General features: G+C 43.1%; 1 protein-coding gene across 1 annotated transcript in view; it reads right to left on the reverse strand.

The window, feature by feature from the left end:
- LOC149230374 (CDPK-related kinase 3-like) overlaps positions 1-13,793 on the reverse strand; it is a 271,505-nt gene that overhangs the window by 27,464 nt on the left and 230,248 nt on the right. The window lies entirely within an intron of this gene.

Here is a 13,793-nt window from a genome sequence, read left to right on the forward strand (position 1 = left end):
AAAAATATCAAAAATATATTTAGCTTTTTTTAATTTTAATGTTTTTTTTGAAAATGATGTTTAATTTGAAAATATGTATTTTTTTTTAATTTTAATTGTTTTTCGGGTTTTTATTTTATTTTTAATTTCAACGTATTTTTGTTTTTTAGGGTTTTTTGAAAATGTTTTTAATCTTAATTTTTGTAGTTTTTTAATTTTTTTCGTTTTTTTTGTTATTTTTCTATTTTTTTAAATCTAGTTTGTTTTTAATTTTATTTTATTTTTTAGTTTTTCTTAATGCTTTTTTAAAATTTCCTATTTTTACTTAATTTTATAGTTTTTTTTTCCAAATATTTTTATGGTTTACGACATTTAAAAAAAATTGTTATTTTTTTGAAAATATGTTTTTCTTATTATTTATTTCTTTAAGTTTTTTAAATTTTTTAATTCTTATATTTTATAGGTTAATTTTTTTTTTTAATATATATTTTTATTTACGTTTTGGTATTTTTTTAAACTTTTTTTTGTGTTTTTTTTCCATTGTTTTTATTTTTAATTTTATGTTTTCATTATTTTTTTGAAATTTTAATGTTTTTCGGAGTCATAACAAAATCTTTTACACCATTATTTCAAAATGTTGAAAATTTACCCAAAAAAAGAAGTGTTATTCGAACATCAACACTTTTCGTTTTGAAGGTGTTTTTTGCATAATTTTTGCACATAAAAATTCGGTTTTACTGCCATTTTTTTAAAAAGTTGAAAATTAACCCTAAAAAAATCCATCGTTCCATTATTAGCACTTTTCATTTTCAGGCTGGTTTTTGCACAATTTTTGCACAAAAAAAACGTTCTCACTGCCATTTTTAAAACATGTTTAAAATTGACTCTAAAAAAAACCCCATCGTTCTAGTATACACACTTTTCGTTTTTAGCACTATTTTTCATGTTTTTTCGGGGTTTTTTTGGCAGAGTTCTCGTTTTGAGTTTATAGTTCCCGTTTCAAAGTTTACATTGTTGAAGAGAGGGTGATCGAGTGACAAGAAAGGGAGCCTCTAGTGCAGCGTATAAGGAGAAGTCTAGGCCGAAGTTGAGACGACTGTTTTCTAGGGTAGAAAACAGTCACACGTGCGAGAAACAGAGCCTCTTCCTGCAGTCATTGCAGCACTATCGTCAGAGTCACATAACATCATTGGTTGGGCAATCTAAGCAGGCCTATAAGGCCCCTCACTCAAGCGTAGAAGGAGCTCTCTCAAGCGAAGAAGGAAGAGGTCTAAATCACAAAGAAAACAGTCACACGTGTGAAGGTAAAGAGGTTGTCCCTGCTGTCATAATAGCTCTTCCATTACAGTCTTACAAGTTCATTGATTGGTGAAAACAAGAAAGGAATCATCATAGGAAAAGGGTCTCATCAAAGGTATCTCCTCTAGAGAAAATGCAACAAGGTTTACTAATAATTTGAAAGAAGAACGAAGTGTAGGAAGGAGGAGGATGAACTGTTGGAGAACGAAGTGCCAACAGAAGGAAGCCTGTGTGTCAGGGAACAAAGTGCAGAAAGGAGAAAGGGCTTGACTTGTGCTTGGAGGATATTCTAGTCAAGGGTCTAGGGTTTGGCATTGATCAATAGAAGCTTCAATAAGAGAAATTCACTAAAGGGTTCTCCTCTCAAGAGAAGAGAGGTTTTGGCCCTGGCAGAGAGCCAACATCTTGTGTTCCTATTTTTATGTTTCGGTAGCAGTTTGATGAAGTACACACATATGTACTAATAAGAAGAAGAAGAAGAATAAGTTAATAAGGAAAACTAAAAATACTCCACAAATTGTTATCAAGTAACGAAGAATCACACTACACCTAATTTTCGCTAAAATTCTTCAACAAGCATGCCACCATGAAGTACCCCATTGATTCCATGACTTGTAAGCTCTTTTACTTGATTATTCTAATGATTTTGTCGTATTGAAGGGCAAGGGGATGCATTGGATCTTATGGAGGATTGCAGGTGGGTCTTCATTTGGGGCTTAGTCTCCCTATATGGGGTCCTAGCCCTCCAAAGGGCCACATTGGCACTTGTGGGGTGAGCGTTGAGAGCCATGGGCCTCCACCATAGCAGAGATTACTTAATGGATCTCCAGCATCACTCATTGATTGCTCGTGTTCCACCTTTTGGATGAGGATGATGCACTTGGTCCATCATGCCTAGCTGGCTCCACATTTGCACCATACACTTGGTAGATGTTCCAAGGTCCAGATGAGGATGTGCCTCACTACAGGAGACAAAGGGAGGGTTTATGTCATCATCCTAGCCCTTACAAATGGTTTATAGGCCTTTTCGATCTATTTGGAGACCCATGAGGATGTCATTGTGCCCCCAGACCCATTTGGGAGCACCATAGTGACATCCTTGGAATACAAGGGGCCAACCCCTTGTCCACTATGTTTGGAGTCCATTTTCTCACCATGGCACACTTTGGACTTCATTAGGCCTCCTCAAAGGCCCAACGACTCATTTTATTAATCATTTTTCCCTCTTGAGAGGCTTATTTTTATGTTATTAAGCTATCTTGGCGGGCTTGTCACCAAAGGATGTTGTTATTGCATATTATTTTATTATTTGGGGTTTAACTAGGCCAATTAGGCAAATTGAACTCATTAGAGATGGTATAAATAGATGAGAGGTGATTTATTTCTCTCATCATCACTTGGAGTTGGGCTTAGTAGCTACTTGAATAATTTCGCATTCCCTTTTGGAGGACGAATTTGGTTTCATGGATGAATTTTGATGTTTGGATACTATTCTCTTGGTCTTGGAGCTTCATTATTGTCATGATTTGATGATTGGATATACTCTTTGTACATGTAAGTGATCTCTTTTTCATGTTTATTCTTGTATTTATCATATCACATGAATGTTGTTGGGATTTTCGCTATCTAGGTCTGAAATTTACTGTTATTTTATGCGAAATTGTGGAAATTTTGATCTTTTGAAGCGTTGCATCATTGCATGTGTCATGTATGAATGGGTGAATGTTCCTAGAGGTTATTTTGTTGAATATACCTTGATAAGTCATCAAACATTGCACATCGAAGTATAAAGTCCTTGGGTAGCTACTCTAATGCCCTAATTGCCATGCAAAGTTGTCTAAAGGCCTCCTTGATTGGGTATAGTTTCTGCAAATCACAAGTTCACCTTGATTCCATCCTCTCCCAAAGGCAAGGCTCTAATCTATCCACAGGTGGTCACCTAAACACTTATGTAATATCCCTAACCCAACATATTCCTCAAACCCCAGCAAAAACTCCAACCAAATATGTCCAAATGATATAATAACCCAGAAGTGATAAAATAACAGTGGAACAGCATATAATAATGTAAACCGAAAATATAAGCAGATACACAAGAAATGCAGCGAGAAATGCTAAGCCATTTTATTATACTGAGCAATAAAATGAGTACAAGAGGTGATTAGACAGATGGCACCTCAACTTGCACAAGGCAAGTGAAGAAATACTCTCAGAATGACAAGAATGGCCTCTCTGCGTGCATGCTATTGTGTTGCTGCTACTGCTGCTAGAAAACAAATGATGATTTGGGGCTGCTCCCCTCCTCGGAAAAAGCTGAAACTCTGGATTCGGGCTCTACTCAAGAAACCCAGAAAAACCCAGAAAGCTCTCCTGAAATAGCCGACCCCCGAAAATCACCCCCTTGGGGTTCTGCACAGTTCCTCACTACTCTGCGCTGCCACTGAAGGAAACCCCTCTAAACTCTGCCTGAAACTTTGCCAAAATCCTCCAATAGGCAAGGGCTGGTCCCCTGCTCAATCACCCAGCATAAATCCTCCTGCAAAACCCCAATCCAACACTACTGCCAGAAAGAACTGCGTCCCTCTCTCAGTGCTGCGCAGTCCTCCAGAAAGCTGATGAAACTGTTGCTGAAAATGCTGATAAACTACTGCTGAAACGCCAATGGAAATACCTTGCCCGAGCAGGCACTCGAAGTCCCCCAGGGCTAAGGGTGAGATCTCTGAATGGAGACACTCGATGCACTAAACAGTGCTGCAGACTAGCTAAACAACTAGCGTGCTCAGAAGTCGAAACGACTAGCTCAAAATGCACATAACTGAATGATCCAAAATGAGGGGACTCCTCTCTATTTTATAGCCTCTGCCTCTCACAATCCCTAGGCTCACCTCCTCCTGCGTGATTCCCCTCTTGCCATGTGTTCTTTCCTCCTGCGCAGTCCCTCCATGTGTCTGTGTGGGCCCCATTTCTGCATCCCCCTTTGGCCCCCTTGGCTCCTCCTTAAGTCACAACGTTGTGCTACTAGGAAGTGACTTTTTATTCTTAAAGTGAGTTATGTCCCTCGTCCTCACTTTTTTATTTATAAATAACTATAGAAGGGAAAAATTGGGCAAATCGAATATTCCAATTAGCCATGGCTAATTAGGAATATTACAGTCTCCCCTGGCAAAATGTTGCTTGTCCTCAAGCAACTGAAGTGATGGATGCTGCAAGATCTTCTCACTCTCCCAAGTGGCATCCTCATCCGACAAATTCTTCCACCTCACCAAGAATTCCCGGACCGTCCTGCTCCGCAGCTGCCTCTCCCTGGTATCAATGATAGCCTCCAGCTGCAATACCAAATGCCCCTCGTCATCCATGGGTGGTAGCTCATTTGTCACTGTCACCTGTTGCCCCAATGCCTTTTTCAGGCATGATACATGGAAAACGTTATGAATCTTGCTGCCTTGGGGCAACTCCAACTCATATGCAACCTGTCCAACCCTGCATATCACCCTGTACAGCCCATAAAAGCGGGGCTTAAGCTTCTCAGCCCCCTTCTGTTTTAGTGATGATTGTCAGTATGGCTGTAACCGTAGGTAGACCATGTCCCCTACCTCGAACTGTCTCTCCACCCGACCCCTGTCGACATACAGCTTCTGCTAGTTCTGTGTTGTAGCCATGTTATCCTTGAGAGCTCGAAGAATATCCTGACTCTCTTGGATCCATATCTTGGCTCTGGGAGCCTTGCTATCACCAAACATCACGTCAGCAAAAGATAAAGGATGATACCCATATAAAGCATAGAATGGTGACATACCAATGGAAATGTGATGTGAAGTGTTGTAGCAGTGCTCCCCTAGATGCAGCCACCTCAACCATGCTCGCTGCTGCCCACTGACATAGTTACGCAAGTAGCCTTCTAGCCACTTGTTAACTATCTCTGTTTGCCCATCCGTCTGTGGGTGATAACTGGTACTCAGTGTTAACTCCGTCCCCACCAACCGGAAAAGCTCCTACCAAAACCCGCCCATAAAACGGTTGTCCCTATCACTGACGATGGTCTTAGGAAGACCATGTAGCCTGAAGATCTCCCTGAAGAACAGCTCGGCCACCTGTGCTACTGTGTAGTGTGCGGATATGGCAAAGAAATGCGCGTACTTTGTCAGTCGGTCAACAACGACAAAGATACAATCCTTGCCCTATATCGTGGGCAATCCTGTGATGAAGTCCATCGAAATGCTCTCCCATTTCCCCTCCGGAATGGGTAGCAGCTGCAATAAACCCGCGGGATGGCTCATCTCTCCCTTGTTCCGCTGGCAAACATCACACTCCCTGATATGCCGAAGTACGTTCTCCTTGAGGCCCTTCCAAGAGTACCTCTCTCTAATGGCCCTGTAGGTTTTGGTAAACCCCTGATGGCCTACCAATGGTGAATCATGTGATGCCTGGAGTATCTTCTTCTTGAGCTGAGACCCCTCAGTCAAGAAGATCTGAACCCTGTAATAGATGATCTCATCGATCACCCTGAACCTGTCATCTACCACCTGTCCGTCCAGAATCTCACATGCAAACCTGTCTTTGGTGTACTCTACTAAGAGTGGAGCCCTTCAGTCTATATCCAAGCTCATAAGAGACAACGTGGCTGGTCTACGTGAAAGGGCATTTGCTACCATGTTGTTCTTACCCTTGACATACTCAATGTCAAAGTCATATGCTTGGATCTTACTGATCCACTTCTGCTGCCTCTCCTGCAACTGCTTCTACTCCAAAAAGAACTTGAGGCTGTTGTGATCAGTCCTCACCCTGAACCTGTTCCCCACCAAATACTATCGGTACTTAGCCAATGCATGCATGATGGCCAGCATCTCCTTGTCGTATATAGAATACAACCTCTCGTGCGGAAGGAGCTTCCGGCTCTCAAAGGCTATAGGGTGACCTCCCTGCATCAATACTGCGCTGATCCCCTCTCCCGACGCATCACACTCCAAAACAAATGGTTGCGTAAAATCTGGCAATGCAAGCACTGGGCAACTACTCATAACCTCCTTGAGCCTGTCAAAGGCTCGCTGCGTTGTATCCGACCAACTGAATGCCCCCTTCCTTGTCAAATCTGTCAAGGGTGCAGCAAGCTGTGAGAAACCTTTGACGAACTTCTGGTAGTAAGTAAAAATGCCAATGAACCCTCGAAGTTCTGTCACGTTTCTCGGCTCCGGCCAATCTCTGATGACCCTAATCTTCTCCTCGTGGACCCTCACTCCGTCCACTCCAATGATGTGTCCCAAGTATAACATCTCTGTCAACCCGAACTCACATTTGGAGAGCTTTGCATAGAACTGTTGCTCCTCCAAAATGCGTAATACTGTCTCAATATGCTGGAGATGCTCCTCCCACGTCCTGCTGTAAATGAGTATATCATCAAAGAACACCAACATAAATTTCCTCAGGTGACTACGGAAGATGTGATTCATGCAAGACTGGAATGTAGCTGGGGCGTTGGTTAGCCCGAAGGGCATCACCAAAAACTCAAAGTGCCCATAATGACATCTGAAGGCGGTCTTGGGAATGTCCTGCTCCCTCACGTGAATCTGATGGTACCCTGATCTCAAATCAATCTTTGAGAAGAACCATGCTCCTCTCAACTCATCCATCAACTCATCGATCCTGGGTATGGGGTACTTGTTCTTCAGTGTCCTCTTGTTCAGGGCCCTGTAGTCAATGCACATCCTCAATGTACCGTCCTTCTTCTTCACCAACACCACAGAAGAAGCAAAAGGACTCGTGCTCGGTCAGATGTGCCCAAGAGCCAGCAACTCCTGAATGGCCCGCTCTATCTCGTCCCGATAGGCCTTGGGATGCCTATAGGGGGTGGTGATCACTGCCTGGATGCCCTGCTCAAGCTCGATAGTGTGCTCAAACCCCCGATCCGGTGGCTGTCCTAGTGGAATCTCTCCAAACACTATGGCATACCGATCAAGGATGGACTGGATCTCTGGATGTATCGTCTGCCCTGTAGTCCCTGCCTCTGATGCACGCAACTCCACTGCCCACTCTATGTCTCCCTTCCGGTCCTATTCATATCAATGATCATGCTTTGCAGCTTTTCAATTCAAATTGTCATAGTGGACTCAATTAATAAATTATATTTTATATTTATAAATTTTTAAGACCCTGACGCTCCCCCACGTTTCCTAAAAAATGGTAGGGAGCTTTTGCATAGGCCGCTCCCGCGCCCCCTCGCTCCCTCGCCCCCTCGTCCCGGAACCTTGGTGGAACATTGCTTCCGGAAGACTGCCTCCATCCAATGAGCTGACACAGTTTGAGGCGGATATGTGTGCTGTCCCCGTATCTTCTCATGCCTCCCTGTCTTCTCATCATCCCACTCCATCTCTAGGGTCTTCCAATCTGTCGTGACCTTCCCTAGAGTAATAAGCCACTGAACACCCAGTATCATGTTGGTGTCCGGAATATCGACCACGAAAAAGTGGTCAGTCAATGTGTAGGTGCCCATCATCACTGAAAGCTCTGGGACATAACGAGCACACGTCATGGTCTGATCTCCTAGGACCAATACTGAAAACCCATCGAAGCTCTCTATCTGAATACCTCTCCGCTCAACCATCTGTGCATCGATGAAGTTGTGGGTTGCCCCATTGTCAACCAAAACTGATACGCGCTGGCCACGTACTGTCCCTTGTACACGTAGCGTCAGATACTTGGGAACTCCTCACAACGCTGCAAGGGCCCCTCCGGTGGGTGCAAAAGATGCACCACCTGCTGCAGTTGGTGGAAGTGGCAAAGGTCCCTATATAGCATGGATATCTCCTCCCTCCACATCCTCCTCGTCATCCTCTTCTCCACTACTCTCGGAGAAGACCTCGATGAAATGTGCCTTGCCAGCAGCACATCTATGCCCTAGTGTCCATGGCTCCTGATATGTGAAGCACAACTGCTTCTTCTTCAACTCCCTCTTGACATCATCGTCAATCTGCACTCGTCCTGGATTCCCCTTTGGAGGTGGAATCCTCACATCCTTTCCCTTAGACTGGAAAGTCTGTCTTTGGGGGTAAGGTGTCCGGGTCCTGGGTAAGACATCCTGTAGGTCTCGGGTCCTGCTGATAGCATCCTGAAGGGTGGTCAGTCTAGCGGATCTGACTAGACCCCGAAGTGGCTCTGCTAACCCCTCAACATACATATAGATCCTCGGTGCCGTGGATAGTGTTAGCGCTTGAGATTTCACCCTAGGCTGAGGAAGGTAAACCTTCAAGGCAACATCAAACCATTTCACCTCGTAGCTAGCCCTACGGGGTATGAGAAGGCTCTCTCCGGTCAAACTCGGTAGATCTTTCAATAGGATGAGCTGACCCAATTTGGAACACTGATATTAGGCTAGTAAACTGATAAGGAAGTTTGATTTAAAGTTTTTGGGGTTTTTGGTGGCAATTGGAGGGAGTGCAATTCAGGGTGCGGGGATTGAGCTCAGTTTTTGCAGGTGGGTCTTTGGGGCAAGGTAGGAGCTTGTGATGATGCCTTTAGCTGAAATGGATGATCAAGGAAGAAAGAGAGGGAGCTAAAGAGGGCAAACAATGACTTTGAATCCTCTTTAGACAGTGGAAAACATAAATATTAAACAAAATTGAAAGCTGAGCATGGCATGCATGAATTCAAACTTTATCACTTCTTTTGTTTAATTAGAAGCAATAGAATAAGAGATGGAACACATAAACACACTTACAATGACAAGTAGGAAACACACCATCAACACAATAATCCACAAGAATCCACAATGATGTCTGCAAAACCCTGGCCTTCCTTTTCCTCAAATTGCAGAGATACAAGTAAAATATACAATAGAGCTTCTCCCTCAAGAGTCCAACCCTGAAAATGAGTAAGAAAAGGCATAATATAGATCATCTAACTCCTTTCCCCACCTCTAGGGGTCGAGCTCAGCTTCCTAGGAGCAGTTTGAACTAATTCTAAACTGAGCAATAGATAATAGGCAGTCAAAACAACTTGCCTCTAAAACTTAGGTAACCCATTCATGCATTTAATATTTACTATTTACATCAAGGAAACTTCTAGAAGTGTTAAAGGAGAGTAAATGTATCCATGTGCCATGAAAATTACCCAACAATCCATCATTTACATGCATTAAGAGTCAACCATAGTAAAAACTGAGTTTTGCAGGCCGAAATGGTCAAACTGGCAAAATTTCCCTGAGTGGTCGCGCCCCTCCCTTGGAGTGGTCGCGCACATTGGCAGCTGTGTTTGAGGGCCTTCCTGGTGTCCAAATCAGGTGCAAGATAGCTTGTTGGAAAGGTCTATGAGTCTACTTTCCAACCCCACTGGAATTTCTGAATTTGGAGTTGATTTGACCCCTCAAAAGTCATTTCTCCCAAGGCAGCTTTCTGCAACTCAAAAAAGGGGCAGAAAGTCAAAATTTGCATGTATTTTGAGCTTTTGGAAGTCCAAATCTCCATAAAATTTGAAGTCCATCCATAGGCAAGTGTATTTTTGCATGAAAAATCCAAAAATGCAAAGTTTTTCTCATTCTGAGCTGTCCCCCCGAGTGGTCGCGCGCGGGGTGAAACCACTCCAACAGCCAAAACCTGTAAATTTCTCAAAAATGTCAAAAATGCTACAAAACTTCTCAAATTTTTGGTTTTGCTGCTAGAAGAAGGCTAGTGAGTATCATGGTGAGTAAGAGAGGCCTCAGCCAAGATACGGAGCGGGTTGGTCTTTTTCCTCCTCTTGCGGGCCTCGGACAACTTCCTTTGGAGTATCTTCATTTTTGCCTTGCAAACATGCATTCTCGCCCAATAATGAGTTTTCATGTTCCGTAGCAGCCTCTTGTCCTGGTTGGCTTTCTCCAACAGTCTCTCCAAGCGAGCATTTGCCTGAATGAGCAAAGACTCCCGGTCAGCAGGCAATGGGTCCCCGGGCCTCCTACGGTTCAAACCTCTATTACCGCGGATCCTCCATAGCTCATCAAGTTCTTTCTCCGCCTCTAATTGTCTGTTGCGCTACTCCAGATAAGTGATGGTCCATTGAGCCATTTGGAGCTTCTGCTGCAACACGAGGTTCTCCTCCTCTCTCTGTCTGATAAGCTCATAAAAATCTGAAGAAGGAGAATGAGCATCAAGGTCAATGAAATCATGACGTGTATCGCCAACTCTCTCATCCTCAACCATGGGCTGCTTGCCCTCCCGTACTGCCTCTGCTGATGAAGAATGCGAGGCCCCTTCCACTTGGTGTGGAGATAACACTCGCTGATCTGAAGAAGATGACGAGACCCCTTCCACCTGCTGTGGAGAAAATACTCGTCGAGCTGCTGCAAATAAGGTCCTATGACATCTCTGATAGGTGACCCGAGGTGAAGAAGCCACATGTCTCGGAACAATAACCTCGGGCTGGTGTGATGGACCTCCCGCCTCATGAATGACCTCTGGCTCTAGCTGTGGCTATGGTGGCACTGTAAAAACCTCACGAGAAATGAAGTCTTCCCATGGAATGCCCTGCTGACTCAACTGATGGGAAACAATGAGCTGAATGAGACCATGATGGCACAAACTCCTGTGCTGCTGAGCTGGGGACTACCTCTGAAACACGGACACCATCCTCTGAATGTCCTGGAAGAAGTAAACCGGGATGTTCATCATCCTCACTCGGGTAAAGTGCATCAACAGGCGAATGTGACAAGCAAAGACTCGTGAAAACCTTCCCTCACATGTGAAGTAATGCATGATAAGTCGCATGATCGGAGCATACTCCTCTCGGAGGAATCTGAAAGGAAAGTTCCCTGACAAGTGATGTACGAATGCTGGCCTAACATATGGCTCAAAATAAACAAAATCCAGCCATTTGCGCTTTGGCCACACCTCACCCACATTGGGTATCCCGGTAGCCTCTGAAATCATCTCAGGAGAAAACACAAAATTCACCCCTGCAAGAGTAACCTGCCCATCATGAAGGCGCAAAACAAATAGCCGGGCCGACTCCCTGTGGCGCTGAATCTGGGCAAGCCTCTCGCAAAACTGGAAACATGACATGTACTGGAAACAAGTCACTGCCAATGGGCAAGCCTGTAATTCTGCTAAAGATGTGGGCTCTTCTCTCCTATGATGACCACCTTTGCCACCCCTACGAGGCCTCTGTTGTGTCTCAACCTCCGTAGAAGAAGACCGGTCATCACCTTGCTCATTAGTTTCAGTGTTTGACATGGTGTTATTGAGCAAGGCGGAGAAAATAGGCAAAGTTGACTGCTGCCCTGCCTGCAAAATGCTGAGAAGTATGTTGTTTTCAAGGGGAAAAAATCATGAGGGAAATGTTAGGGGAGGGATTTTATCATAAGGAATGGGAAAATATATAAAAACAGGGAACTTTTAAGGAATAATTCACACAATGTCAAACATGTTATCCTATCTCTCATCATTGGGAAATCATTTGCAAAGACATATCTTTATTAGGGAAAACATGTAATAGGGTCACCAAGGGAAAGGACAATACAATTTTCAACAGGGGGTAAAGGATAGCATGATTACAGAGGTATAGGGCAACAATGATAACTAGCATCAACAGCTTGCTTTTTAATTATGTCCTTTGACTGTACATTTTGAAGCATACTCTGTTTTTCCAAGGGACTGATATGCTTTTGATGCTAAGGGGCAATAAGGGATTAATTTGCATTTGTCATAAGGGGAGGGGAAAGGCTTTATTTGACAGATTCAAAGAGAAAGGAGATGTATTGCATCTAGGGGAATAGAAGGAAAAAAGATACATAGGTTTGGGTCTGAAAACACAGCAATCTTCCTTTACAAACAGTATTTCAAGGCAACCTGTCCTTTAACAAATAGGTACAGCTGTATTTACTTTGTTTTTGTTATGAATAACAGCCTCCTTTTCACTGTTTTTATGAGGACTATACACAGCAATAAGTTTCTTTTGTCTTTGCAATAACTTGGCTACACATAGTAATCTTTTTCTCTGTTTTTTGTCTTTTTGTTTTATTATTGCAATTGCTCTTTCATTTTCACATCACTATTTGATCTTTGCTGTGGTTTTACATATTTTTATAATGATATTGCTGTGGGGAATGAATTAGGGTTTTGGGACAGATTTGTATAGAGGGTTTAGGGTTTAGGGATGCATATGAGAGGGATTAGGGTTTTAGGTGTAGGGAATGGGGAATTGAGATTCATTCTTTGCAAATGAGATGAGATTGAGACACATGATGACAAGTGTAAATCTAATAGGAGTAATGGAGGGAATAAAAAGGAATTAAAAACCTTGAAATCAAACATAACCCTAGCAAAATTGCCTACAAGAACAAGCAATCACTTAACCTATTTCTCTTCATAATTTTGATGATAAAAATGCACAAACACAAGCTCATCATCCTTATTTTCAACATTCAAAACATTTGAGAGGCCTACCTCGAGCGATTTACAAGTCACAAGGCAATTTGAGTGAGTTTGGGCCGGTTCTGCAAGTTACAGCTCGAGTGGTCGCGCGCAGGGTTGGAGTGATCGCGCGCAGCTCGAGTGGTTGCGCGAGTGTAAAATTTGCACTGCGGAGGAGGGCTCGAGTGGTCGCGCACCGCCCAGGTGGTCGCGCACACTGCCCGAGTGGTCGCGCACCAGAGAAACTCTCCAATTTCACTGCAATTCGACCTCCTTCACTATTTTCGCCCTCTTGCTCCTCTTTGTTAGCTCATAGAGGCATAATGAAATGTTTAGAGGGAAATTTAGCTCTTGTAGGTTGAATTTGAAAAAATTAATTTACAAAACCCACTCTCTAATGTTCTATTTTGACATTCACTTTTAACACTGCTTTTGGAGTTGCTTTGTCCTGAATTTGACTTTTTGAGTGCTTTAACTCCGTTCTTTTGGCAGGTTGACCATCTGATGGACTCTGGCGAGGAGACCAGGGTTATTGCCGGCATTGTGAAGAATTTTGAAAATTTTCCTTATTTTTTACAAATATTACATGACCTTGGGTTTAAAAACAGGGTTTTTAAATCCAAGGTATAAATGAGCTGTACCTGATGAAAAATATCAATGGAACATATTTACATACCTCCTTCCGGCTTGCTGGGGACTATTAGACCTCTTACTCATGACCTTGCAGTGATTTTTGACCAAAACCCTAGACCTAAAACTTGGGACTTCAAGACAAAAATAAAACAAGTGTAACACAAGCTCATTAAATGATATGACCTGATCCAGCAAAGCCAAGAAGGGAACAAAGACCAGCTCCTCCATCAGTTTTATGGCATGCCTAACGGGATGCAAAACTGATACTGATGAGACACCTACTTATGCATATGCAAAGAGTTTTTTGATCACCGATGGAGGGCTCAAGACCGACACTAACATTGGCTCCAATGGGGATGGTAGCTCCTTGGAGGTGCCAAGAACCTTAGACATCTGGGAGAGCAGACCAGTGCCTTATTCATTGGGCAATGGAGTCATAAACTCAAGCTGAAATGCATGACTGAAAACTGACACAAACTAACTTAACAACAAGACTAAAAATTGACT

The sequence above is a fragment of the Pinus tabuliformis genome, chromosome J (genome assembly GCF_031772625.1).
Source record: "Pinus tabuliformis cultivar Carrire ecotype Pingquan chromosome J, CPIR1, whole genome shotgun sequence".
In the NCBI taxonomy this organism is placed as follows: domain Eukaryota; kingdom Viridiplantae; phylum Streptophyta; class Pinopsida; order Pinales; family Pinaceae; genus Pinus; species Pinus tabuliformis.